The sequence below is a fragment of the Tachypleus tridentatus genome, chromosome 7 (assembly GCF_004210375.1).
Source record: "Tachypleus tridentatus isolate NWPU-2018 chromosome 7, ASM421037v1, whole genome shotgun sequence".
NCBI classification, from domain to species: domain Eukaryota; kingdom Metazoa; phylum Arthropoda; class Merostomata; order Xiphosura; family Limulidae; genus Tachypleus; species Tachypleus tridentatus.
In genome coordinates, this window is record NC_134831.1 from 9,900,268 (window position 1) to 9,914,658 (window position 14,391).

The following is a 14,391-nucleotide window of genomic DNA, read 5'->3' on the forward strand; positions in this document are numbered from 1 at the left end:
AATTTCAGTTGGTAAATCATTAACAAAAGAATCGTGTAGTTTCAGAAACTGTCCTGATACATGCTGTCTAAGGTTTTCCAAAACCCACAAAGCTGAGATACGGTGAAGACTGTCATTTCAAAGAGTGTGATACAATATTCCTCAGTTCAAAGGTTTGATCATTACAAGATACCCTTTACTGAAACATACTTGCTTCTTACGTAGTTGCAGATTGACATATTTCTGTATTCTCGCTGGAACATACCAAGCGAAGAACTTGGACTACTTGGGTAACAATGTAACGCCTTTCCAGTCAAACTGACCGACAAAGAGATCACTTTGTACTCGTTACAGTTTGAGACTACTAACTTTAACATATTATATGTACATTCCCAAAATTTATCAGATTTTCAGTAAACATTACAAGTTATTTACATTTATTGGTGAAGTATTTAAATATATGACAGTGAATATATCTAGTATTTTGTGCTATTTAGAATGCAAAGTAATTTTCATACTAAGATTAAAAACATTCTTCTTCATCTAAAAAAAACCCTTAGATTTCATTTGCATATTCTCAAAAACCTTTTAAATATATTTCAAGCGTTTTTAGTAAAAATCTGTATTTCAATTTCATTTTGTCTACACTAACTCGATACAATTTTAGTTAATTTAACCTACCTCGTAACCACCAAAAGATCGAAATAAATACAAATTGCCATTTTTTCTAGAATGACTTAAAAGTGTAACAAGTGTAAAACCCAAAAATACTTATCTAATCTTTCAATGTGTTGGTTTTATTGGATCTTGCAGAAGCTATTTAAGGAGTCTTAAGTTTGAAGTGATCTACCAGTGGGAGCTACTCAACACCAACCATGTCAACGTCTGAGGAACTGAACATCACATTATAAGGATCCCAAAGTAGAAATGACAGATATTTTCGGTAATAGGTGTCTATCCTACAACCCGAAATTTTCGAGTACAGAACACAAACGACATAATCTTGCCAGGCAGCCTTTATGATCGACCTACAAAAGTTACATCATTGCTTTAAATGCATTTTACCAACAACATTACAGTAAGACTGTTAAATTATATCTTTTATAGAATAAGGAAAACAATTTTCATTTTTTCTTTGCTACCTTTCTCGAAGACCACAACACTGGTTATCACTTTTATGTTTCTCAAAGACAAACATTGATATCAATAATATATCGTTTTGCTAGTTGTTTTCAACAAAAAAGGTTTTATTCAACATGTTTTAGTTTATTAAAATTAGAGTGCAGAAATAAAATTGGTAACTAAACACATTAAAAACTAAAATGCCAATAAAAGTGCCAAACTAAGCAGAGAAAACTTTATGATAAATACTTGAAGAATAATCAGTCTCTGAGTTTTGTAAAGAAAGAAACAAAAGAAAACTAGAGAAACAGACTTAGTAACTGTACATAATTGAACTAGATGAACATTACACTTATAGAGTCAGTAACTGTACATAATTGAACCAGATGGATATTACACTTATAGAGTCAGTAACTGTACATAATTGAACCGAATGGACAGTACAGTTATAGAGCTCGAAACTGTACATAATTGAACCAGATGGACGGTACAGTTGTAGACTTGTAAATGTACATAATTGAACCAGATGGACAGTACAGTCATGCAGTTAGTAACTGTACACAGTTGAACCAGATGGACAGTACAATTATAAACTTCAAAATCGGATAAGGAACTTAGTTATTCCTGAATGTCATAAAATTGTCGCATTTTTCCTTGGTCGATGTATGTTTTACACTTCCTGTGTAGTAGAATCTCTTATAATGTAACACGTTTCATGCCTTGTAATATATGTAATTAACAAAACTTGATTTAATATAACACATTAATTAACACTGAAAATAACATTGCATTATTTGAACTAAACATTTACAGGGATGTTATTCATCTCGCACCTTACCAGCTAATAGCGGAGATTATCATAGTAATAATAATGGTTTTGGAAAAAGAAATTCACCTACTACACATCAGTTAGCCGCAAATAAAAGCCTTTTAAATGGAAGAAATGAAGCGCGCGCCATCTTTTGACAGATAAAAAAACCCTAAAATACGAATTTTAACCAAACTCACCTTAATATTTTTTACAAATATTTCTAATGATTTTAAACGAATATTGAATTTTATTTTTATATTAATTGGAGACACCAATGAATATGTAATGACTCCTTGTCGGAACACTGAACCGATATTAAGGGGACATTTCTGAAACCCACACTTTCTAATTTCAATCCTGATGTTCAAGGAAAAAAGCAAATTGATCAACCTTGTCCAAAGACGAAGGAGTAATTACACCATCTACCAGAATATCATAGAATGGAGAACACTTTCGCTTAAGCAGCTTAAAACAATGAAGAAAACGACGTTAAGGAACTGAAGCAAGCCTAATAACACATGACTTCCTAAGCATGGCTACGAACAATTTGCTGGAGACCTCTGTGGTGTAAAATGATGAAGACACAGTATTTAGAAGTATGAGGTAAAATGTCGACTGATCTTGGATAATTTGTGAGGAGAGTAAGAAGAAATACGGTTATGGAGAAATGTAAGAAAATAAAGAGTATTGGTCAGAAAGACAGCAAACAACTTAGCATGGTTAAGAGAAGAAAAAGGCAGATCAACATTTTACAAGGTTTTTGTAGGAAATTAAATAATATAAATGAGTGGGTTAAAGTACACTGTTAATAACCTTAGCTATTCAACGCGGTGTTATGTATTTGATGTTATAAACTATTTATTTGATCCCACGTTGCTGCTTTACTAACTGTTCATGGTAGACGAGAGGAAGTATTAGATTTTGTGTTTTGGTTTTGATTGTTCTGAATCTCGTGCAAAGCTACACGAGGACTATCTGCGTTAGCCGTCCCTAATTTTGCAGTGTAAGACTAGAGAGAAGGCAGCTAGTCATCACCACCCACGGTCAACTCTTGGACTACTCTTTTACCAACGAATAGTGGGATTGACCGTAACATTATAACGTCCATACGGCTGAAAGGGCGAGAATGTTTGGTGTAACGGTGATTTAAACCCGAGACCCTCAGATTGCGAGTCGAGTGCCTTAACCACCTGGCCATACTGGGCCCACATTCATGTAGAGATATGACTTTGTATTCTGTATAAGATCTAAACAATATGATAGAAGGTGCTAGATTTAGTTTCTTATAAAAAACAAAAATTTCTTAATAATTAGTTGCTGGACTTGAATCAAGTAGCAAATGTTATTCGTTAAGTAATATACTTAACATAATGTACTAGAGAATTCAACTATCACATGCTATCAGAAATGTAAATACACGCGAAACAGCGCAAAATTAAAAAAAAAAAACTGTTATTTATTACTTGGTGAGTGTGTGTTTGTGTTTGTGCTTTTTTTTTTTTATAGTAAAGCCACATCAGGCTATCTGCTGTGTCCACCGAGGGTAATCAAACCGCTGATTTTAGCATTGTAAGTCCAAAGACTTATCGTTGTCCCGGCAGGAACCAGTTGATGTTTCTGCTTCTAGCTACCAAAGTTCTTTAAGAATTGATGGAATTTTATCATGTTAGTTCGTGTTTCTTTAAATAAAATAAACAGTTACCCTAATTTCGCTTATATATTTATTATTTTTAAGACACGGCAGTTAAGACATGACTTTTTCTCTGATGAACTCCGATAGAAGATATAGTCTTTGCTTTCATCAACAAACACAGCTGCTCAGTCATTCAGCCACTCGTCACCCCCCAAGATTCCACATTCTACGTGATAGGAGATTATATTTACTTTTATGTTATGCCTGACTCTCCTGTGCTATTTCACGTTATGTTTTTACAGAGGGTGTGAAACGAAAAAGGCTCAGGTGTGTAAATTGTGTGTCCAAACACCAGAAAAATAGTTACCTGGAATTTTAACACATCATCGTTAAGCGTGTGTAAATAAGTAAGTGTTAGCAGCTTAGAGGAAACTAAAATCTTACGATAAAGAACCAGACACCTAACGGCTTGTGAGGGACAAAACACGACAACATGAAATTGTCACTTTAAACAAATCATATAATTAGATTGTCTTGTTAAAGTACTGTGTCACAGGTGATATATTAATGAATAAAGCTTTACACTTCGTTATAATTAGATTGTCTTGTTAACTTATTGTGTGTTACAGGTGATATATCATTGAACAAAGCTATATTCTTCTTTCAAATAGTTTATCGTCGTCAAGAATAAGCCTAAAACAATTTATTGTTTAAATAGCACACTTCCTACGGGGCCGCGATGTATTTCTTGACATCACTGAAATTGTTATACAGACTCCAGGTAAACGCAAGGAGCTGCCACCAGGGAGAGTATTCCTGCTAAGATATATATATATGAATGGCGTGACTAAGATACAGATTACCAAATAAACCAAAGTTAGGCTTAACGCTTGAATCATGGACCATACCATTCATTTCTGTAGGTGGTGGTAATGAAAACTGGATGAAATAAAAAAATTAAAAATATAAATAATACCATTATATATTTAAAAATTCATAATGTTACGCTACAGTTTGCATGTCAGGAAATTTTTTTTAAATTTATTTTGTTTATATACATATACACACAGTTTAAGAATTTGATTTGATTTTTGCACAACTCCACAGAAGGATTATCTGCGTTATCCCCCCCCCCTAATTAGATATAGTGTTTTGGTTTTGATTGTTTTCAATTTCGTGCAAAGCTACACAAGGGCTGTCTAAGCTAGCCGTCCCTAATTGAGCAGTGTAAGACTAGAAGAAAGGCAGCTGGTCATCACCACCCAAATATGGGCATTCTTTTACCAATAGTTGGTTGATTTGTTGACACAATGCTAACCTATAAAGCTAATCGATGTAATTATGATATCATTTTACGTTATGTTACACTCTAATCAGTCTAGCTCTGTGCACATATATTATTATGAATAGTAATAATATATTATCTCAGTAATCTATTTATAAGTGTAAAAGCAGATAAGTGAGAAATGTTTTGTTGTAGTTAAGCCCAACACAATGGGTTATACGTGCTCTACCCACCACAGATATCGAAATCTGGTTTTTAGCGATACAAATCCGCATGTATCACGTTGTGTCACGGGGGAAGATGAAAAATAAAATGTTAATTATAGCTTTACATATATGAGCAAATATCTTGTAATTATAAAAATATCCGTTGTTACAAAACATATTTCGTCGGTTATAACCTTCAATACGGTTAATATTTCTCGTCACATGGACCTGTTCCTAGGGGAGCGATCCGTTCGTTATTTCTGGCTCGCGATTTGGAATTCTCGTTATCGAACATGCTTATCCTTTCAGCCGTGGAGGTGGGGGTTATGTATTAATACATCCCACTATTTGATGGTAAAAGTAGCCCAGTTGCCTTCCATATGATCTATCTCTGCTAAATTACGAAACAGGTAACGCAAGTAGGTCTCCTGCAGTTTTGCGCAAAATTCAAATCAAACCAAAACAGCTGAAATTTAAAGCACACGAAACCTGGAAACTAAAACAGTAATACAAATTTCACAATAATACTAGAAGCAACCCGGAAACAAACACGACGCCTCTACTTTGAGGGGCGACCTTATTAAACATCAGGTGAGTAAACTACTAAATGAATGACCAAAGGACATATTCAAAACAGAAAAAAATAATTTACGCTTTTCCGGGTAATAAATACACCAGAACTATAAAATTTTGTTTGCAGAAGATAAGCCACAGACGACATAATGTAAGACCTTACATACCTAAAAACTCCACATGCGAAGGTTAAGAGAAAAATATCTAAACTAGCATAAAAAGTCACGAAGCTAAGGTTCCCTTATACAACACATTCAAAACTCAAGAACATTCAAGATAGTATAAGAGATATAATGTAGAACACTTGTTACCAATATCAACGCTTTGAAGATGTTTCTGTAACGTGTTTGATGAAGAGCACAATATATAAAAAAATGTAGAACGGAACGTGAAATCCACAGTTGTCACAGAGTAAACAACAAAGGCTGTGAGAGTAGAAATCCATGAAACCGAGTACATACGACAACGGAAAACAAAAAATGACACAATTCACACAACGCAACAAATACCGACACATATATAGTTCTTTCTATAGACTTCACAACACACACATGTACCATAGAAGGAAATCAAATACAAATAATAATCAGAACACATTTCTAACCAAAAATACAAGACAAAGGTGAATATAGAGCCAACACTTGTAAACATTTCTATTGTAGTTCAAATCAACACCCTCCCCCATTCTACAGGGTGTTCGGAAAGTCACTGTGCAGTTTCGTAATCATATTTTATTCAGTCTATTTTAAGCCAGCAACTGATAGCGGTGTTTAGAAACAAAATAAGAAGGATCCAGGCCTGTATTGCTGCCAATGGGGGTCACTTTCAACATTGTTTATAATTGTCATTCATATTTACCTCCTGTATTCTATATTGAAACATGTTTGTTGATAAATATATAAGTGCACAGTGACTTTCTGAACACCCTGTACCATTAATTGCACAAACCAGTGTTATTACCACACCTAAACAATCACGTACATTTCAGAAGAATTCCACATTCAAGGTGAACTTGTTCTTAAGAAAGTTGCGATTGAAAAAAGAAACCAAACCACTTGCATCACGCACAACAGAAGCAATCATGTTTAAGTGCCAGTAACAAATTCAAAATACCCGGATGGTCATGTATTAATAAAACTAGATTGAAAGTATTGAAGATATAAGTGAGGAAATAAGCCCCAGAATATAAACCAAATATGCCAGTGTACGATCACAATATGAAGGTACAGCCATAAAAAAGTTTCTAAAGGTAGTGGGATTACACTGCCATTCGAGTAAAACCATTGACTGAGTACTAACTACAAATATACACATAACAAGTACTTTATTCTCTCGTTTAGGGATGGACAACTTATTTTTCATAGTGACCACAAATGTGGCTAATGAAAACAACGTTGGACACACTATTCAAAAGGGAAAAGAGAAAGATATTAGTTTAATCAAAATAATTTCATTTCAATTAACCTCCAATGTGAAAATATATGAGGTTTTCATCAACAAGTTTCATGATATTTAGCTTAATATTTATGCTCTATGAGTATCTTAGCTCTGTCTCTAAATTTATGTCATTAAGCCGGGATCTGTATCTAGACTTGAGAAAATCTAGCGTAGAAAATGTTCTCTCACACACCCATGTAGATTCAAACATGGAAAGTAATTTTAAAATTGCTATCTTTAAATTTCGAAGACTCTCATTTATCAGAATAGTGAGCCATATCTCTCTGATAGAACATTTTTGTTTACCTTTTACGTGTTCTACACTTTGCATGGTAAGCACCTTGTCTTCAAATTCACACTTATCCAAAGACAAGATATATGTGATTTCCTTACAGAAATTTCCTAAGTAAAATTGAAATGAATCATGCAAAAATTCAAATATTAATTTGAAATTTTTAAGTTCGGAGAAATGTGATTTAAATTTTTGAGATAGAGTTTTGATTCAGTTTACACAGAGCTCATCTTTAGCATCAGATAAATCATAGTCCTTATTATTTTCTAGAAAACTATTCAACTTTGCAAAATGCGTCAAATCATTCTTTTGTAATTGTTCCGCAAGGAGGTTTAGCTTTAATTGAAATTCATGAATAGACTGTGATTGATCGCTTATTATTTTACTTCTTCCTTGAAGCTTCGTATTCAAATTATTCAAGTGAACCATCATGTCGCACAGAAAGTGCAAATCACACTGCCATGACAAAGTTTCAATTTCAGGGAAATTTTCAATCTTACATTTTTCAACAAGATACTCTTTTATTTTAGGAAATAAGAAAGTAAATCGTTGTGAGACTTTTCCTCTACCCTAACCATCTTACATTCGCAAAATCAGTAAGATCACCAAAAGTATAGTCAATGCTTTTCTTCAAAAACTTAACAAACTGTCGATGGATGACAGAGCTTCAACTTCTAATATACTTCACAATTTTTACAATAATGTCCATCAAAGTTTTCAGTTCATCACTTTTAGACATCTGAGCACATAAAGTTTCCTCATGCAAAATGCAATGGAAAGATGGCAGCGTGGATTTCACATTATTTTCAATTACACACAGCTTCAAAAGAGAAACAAATCCTAATTTTGCTCCAGTCATGGCGGGAGCACCGTCTGTTGCGACAGAAACCAGTTTTTAAAAATCCAGATTGAACTTTTTTGACATTTCAAGAAATTTTTCAAAGATGTTTTTTCCACATGTTCGATCTTGTAATCCACAAAGCCAAGCATTTTTTTCCTCATTTTAAATTGTGATGTTACATATCGAACCCAAAATATTAACTGTGCAGTGGTACATAATGTTAACAATTACAGTAAACAATGATATCAGTCCAACACCAGCGCCCTGTATATCAACACAACACACGTGGTATGCAATGTTACACAATACACTAAGAATGATATCAGTCCAACACCAGTGTCCTTGATATCAACTTAAAACAATTTGTATATAAAGTTACGTATATAATTTTGCACAATACATTAAACAATATTAGTCCATACCAGTGTCCCGGATGTCAACATAGCTCTCGTGGTATAAAATGTTACCCAATACATTAAACAATATTAATCTTCACCAGTGTCCTGGATGTCAACATAACACAACTGGTATAAAAAGTTATTCAATAAACTAAACAATCATGTCATCCAACACCATTCCCCAGGATGTCAATATAACGCATTCGGTACACATTGTTACACAATGTATTAAACAATGATATCAGTCCAACACCAATTTCCCGGGTGTCAAAACATCACACGTGGTACACATTGTTACACAATGTATTAAACAATGATATCAGTGCAACACGAGTGTCTTGGATGTCAACATAAAACACGGAGTACATAATGTTACACAATGTAGTAAACAATGATATCAGTCGAACACCAGTGTCCTGGATGTCAACATAACACACGTGGTATATAAGTTTACCCAATACACCAAACAATAATATAAGTTTTACCCCTGTGTCCTGGATGTTAACATATCACACGTGGTATATAATGTTATACAACACACTGAACAATGATACAAGTCCAACAACATTTTCCTGGATGTCAACATAACAGACGAGGTAGAAATTTTACATAATACACTAAACAATGATTTCAGTCCAATACCAGTGTCGTGGATGTCAAAATCGCAAACATAGTGTGTAATATTAAGCATTACGCTAAACAATCATATCAGTTCAACATCAGTCTCCTGGATATCAACATAACACAATTGGTATAAAATGTTACACAATACACTAGACACTACAGTGTTCTGGATGTCAACATAACTCTCCTGATACATAATGTTACACAATATACTAAGCAATGGTTTCAGTCCAACATTAGTGTCCTGGATGTCAACATAACACATGTAGTATATAACGTTACAAAATACACAAAACAAGTATATCAGTCGAACACCAGTGTTCTGGATGTCAATATAACACACGAGGGATATAATATTACACAATATACTAAACAATGATATCGGTCCAACACCAGTGTCTTGGATGTCAACATAAAACACTTGGTATATAATGTTATATAACACATTGAACAATGATACAAGTCCAACAACATTTTCCTGGATGTCAACATAACAGACGAGATATTAATATTACACAATACACTAAACAATGATATCAGTCGAACACCAGTGTCCTAGATTTCAATATAACACACGTGGTATGCAATGTTACACAATACACTGAACAGTCATATCAGTCCAACAACAGTGTCATAGATCTCAACATAACACATATTGTCAAGATACATGTGAGTACTATTTATCCGCTGTAGTTTATTGTGTCATTTCTTGATACACCAGCTTCACCCGATAATGAATAGCGACTTGTTCATAGTTCATGTCATACATTTGTTTAAAGTTAGTGAATTTCATCCACCTTCTCCTTCTTTAGTAGTTGTTTTCCTGTTTTGAAGGCTTCAAGCATAAGAAACTTATCTGTTTGTGTTTGTGGAAAAATGTCTTTATACGTCTACAGGTGGCGGGACCGTTCCAATAAATATAAATAAAGCTGAGACGAAACATTACGATAGTTGTGTTCATAGAGCTTTGTGTTGTGTAATGTATCCTTGTATCGGCTTATTGGTGGTGTTTCTGGGACTTCTGTACTTGTGAGTGAATATTTTGGTTCCAAACAAGTTGTTTCTAATTTCTAATCCGTTCCAGTTAAATACAGTATTATAACACAGTCTAGGTTACTTTAAAAGTTAGTATAGCGATTTATTGTTCTTAAATTAAGTTGAGGAAATAGAGAAATATCATTTTCGTACCCTTTTTAAACAATTACTGACTGAAGACGATATTTTGTTAAATTGTAATGTTTTACCTAAAGAGTTATATACCAGGATTATACACAATAGTTATTAACACAAATTTCTAAAATCGTATATCCGCAGTTTTTCTACTGTAGGGAATCGAAATCGAAATAGAGCAAAGAAGTACACAAATGTGCTAATGTTATACAGGTGAAAAACGGATGATACGTTTTGTTGCTAATTCCAAGAAGTTGAATATCTTATGAATACATATACTAAAATTAAAATAATTTAATTGCGTAAATTTTAATAATTCCTTTCTTCAAACTGTAGATTTATAGAGTTCTTTTTTCATTAGACTTGGTTATTTATCGAACAACTGAATAAAGCTGAATTCTTTACTTAATTAGACTTGTTTATTTATCGAACATGTGAACAAATCTTAGATCTTTCTTTATTAGACTTGTTTATTTATCGAATATGTGAACAAATTCGATATTGCTTTATTAGACTTGTTTATTTATGGAACATTTGAAAAAAGGTGAGTCATTTCTTGATTACACTTGTTTATTTACCGAGAATTTGAACAAAGCTCAGTTCCTTCTTTATTAGACTTGTTTATTTATCGAGATTTTGAATAAAGGTGAATTATATACCTCAGTAGACTTGTTTCTTTTATCAAATATGTGAACAAAACTGAAAACGTTCTTTATTAGTCTTGTTTATTTTTCGAACATTTGAACAAAGCTGAGTTCTTTCTTAATTAGACTTATTTATTTACCGAAAATCTGAACAAAGCTGAGTTCTTTCTTATTAGACTTGTTTATTTATCAAACATTTGAATAAAGCTGAATTCTTCACTTAATTAGGCTTGTTAATTTATTGAATATATGAACAAACTGAGTTTTTTCTTTATTAGACTTGTTTATTTAACGAACATTTGAACAAAGCTCAGTTCTTTCTTTAATAGACTTGGTTATTTATCGAACATGTCAACAAAGCTGAGATATTTCTCGATTAGACTTGTTTATTTATCGAACGTGTGAACAAAGCTGAGTTCTTTCTATATTAGACTTGTTTACATTTATGGAACATTTGAACAAATCTGAGTCATTTTTTATAAGACTTGAGTATTATTCAAACATGTGGACAAAGGTGAACTCTTTTTTCGTTAGACTTGTTTATTTATTGAACATTTGAACAAAGCTGAGTTCTTTCTTTATTAAACATGTTTATTTATCTAACATATGAATAAAGCTGAATTCTTTACTTAATTAGACTTGTTTATTTATTGAACATGTGAATAAAACTGAGCTCCTTCTTGATTAGACTTGTTTATTTATCGAAATTTGAACATAGCTCAGTTGTTTCTTTAATAGACTTATTTATTTATCAAATATATAAACAAAGCTGATTTATTTCTTTATTAGATTTATTTATTTATCGAACATTTGAACAAAGCTCATTAGTTTCTTTTATATACTTGTTTATTTATCGAATATGTGAAAAAATCTCAGATCTTTCTTTATTAGACTTGTTTACATTTATGGAACATTTGAACAAATCTGAGACCTTTTTTATAAGACTTGAGTATTATTTAAACATATGAACAAAGGTGAATTCTTTGTTCGTTAGACTTGTTTATTTATTGAACATTTTAATAAAGCTGAATTTTTTACTTAATTAGACATATTAATTTATCGAACATGAGAACAAAACTAAGTTCATTCTTTATTAGACTTGTTTAGTTGTCGAACATTTGAAAAAAGCTCACTTATTTCTTTAATAGACTTCTTTATTTATCGAATATGTGAACAAAGCTGAGTTCTTTCTTTATTAGACTTGTTTATTTATGGAACATTTGAACAAATCTGAGTCATTTCTTGATTAGATTTGTTTATTTATCGAGAATTTGAACAAAGCTCAGTTCATTCTTTATTAGACTTGTATATTTATCGAACATTTTAATAAAGCTGAATTCTTTACTTAATTAGACTTGTTAATTTATCGAACACCTGAACAAACTCAGTTCCTTTTTTATTAGACCTTCTTTATTTATCGAACATTTGAAAAAAGCTGAGTTCCTTCTTTAGTAGACTTGTTTATTTATCGAACATTTGAATAAAGCTGAATTATATACTTAAGTAGACTTGTTTCTTTTATCAAATATGTAAACAAAACTGAATATTTTTTTATTAGACTTGTTTATTTATCGAACATTTTAAGAACGGTCAGTGGTTTCTTTAATATACTTGTTTATTTATCGAATAGGTGAACAAATCTCAGATATTTCTTTATTAAACTTGTTTATTTATGGATCATTTGAGGAAAGCTGAGTTATTTCTTGATAAGACTTGTTTATTTATCGAACATGTGAACAAAGCTGAGTTCCTTGTTTAGTTTATTAAACTTGTTTAGTTATCCAACATTTGAACAAAGTTGAGTTCTTTCTTTATTATACTTCAGTATTAATCAGACATGTGAAAAAGTTGAGTTCTTTGTTCATTAGACTTGTTTATTTCTCGATAAGTTTACTAAAGCTGAATTCTTTATTTAATTAGACTTGTTTATTTATCGAACATTTAAAAAAGCTGAGTTCTTTCTTTAGTAGACTTGTTTATATATCGAACATTTGAATAAAGCTGAATTATATACCTAAGTAGACTTGTTTTTTATCGAACATGTGAACAAAACTAAATACTTTCTTCATTATACTTGTTTATTTATAGAACATTTGAAAAAAGCTCAGTTATTTCTTATTAGACTTGTTTATTCATCGAATTGTGAACAAATCTCAGAACTTTCTTTATTAGGCTTGTTTATTTATCGAAATTTGAACATAGCTCAGTTGTTTCTTTAATAGACTTATTTATTTATCAAATATATAAACAAAGCTGATTTATTTCTTTATTAGATTTATTTATTTATCGAACATTTGAACAAAGCTCATTAGTTTCTTTTATATACTTGTTTATTTATCGAATATGTGAAAAAATCTCAGATCTTTCTTTATTAGACTTGTTTACATTTATGGAACATTTGAACAAATCTGAGACCTTTTTTATAAGACTTGAGTATTATTTAAACATATGAACAAAGGTGAATTCTTTGTTCGTTAGACTTGTTTATTTATTGAACATTTTAATAAAGCTGAATTTTTTACTTAATTAGACATATTAATTTATCGAACATGAGAACAAAACTAAGTTCATTCTTTATTAGACTTGTTTAGTTGTCGAACATTTGAAAAAAGCTCACTTATTTCTTTAATAGACTTCTTTATTTATCGAATATGTGAACAAAGCTGAGTTCTTTCTTTATTAGACTTGTTTATTTATGGAACATTTGAACAAAGCTGAGTCATTTCTTGATTAGATTTGTTTATTTACCGAGAATTTGAACAAAGCTCAGTTCATTCTTTATTAGACTTGTATATTTATCGAACATTTTAATAAAGCTGAATTCTTTACTTAATTAGACTTGTTAATTTATCGAACACCTGAACGAAACTGGGTTTCTTTTTTCATTAGACCTTCTTTATTTATCGAACATTTAAAAAAGCTGAGTTCCTTCTTTAGTAGACTTGTTTATTTATCGAACATTTGAATAAAGCTGAATTATATACTTAAGTAGACTTGTTTCTTTTATCAAATATGTAAACAAAACTGAATATTTTTTATTAGACTTGTTTATTTATCGAACATTTTAAGAACGGTCAGTGGTTTCTTTAATATACTTGTTTATTTATCGAATAGGTGAACAAATCTCAGATATTTCTTTATTAAACTTGTTTATTTATGGATCATTTGAGGAAAGCTGAGTTATTTCTTGATAAGACTTGTTTATTTATCGAACATGTGAACAAAGCTGAGTTCCTTGTTTATTAAACTTGTTTAGTTATCCAACATTTGAACAAAGTTGAGTTCTTTCTTTATTATACTTCAGTATTAATCAGACATGTGAAAAAGTTGAGTTCTTTGTTCATTAGACTTGTTTATTTCTCGATAAGTTTACTAA

At 31.5% G+C, this 14,391-nt stretch overlaps 1 protein-coding gene across 1 annotated transcript in view; it reads left to right on the top strand.

The window, feature by feature from the left end:
- The window catches only part of LOC143254925 (cytochrome P450 3A24-like), a 47,020-nt gene that overhangs the window by 300 nt on the left and 32,329 nt on the right, over positions 1-14,391 (top strand). The gene's annotated exons all lie outside the window — the stretch shown is intronic.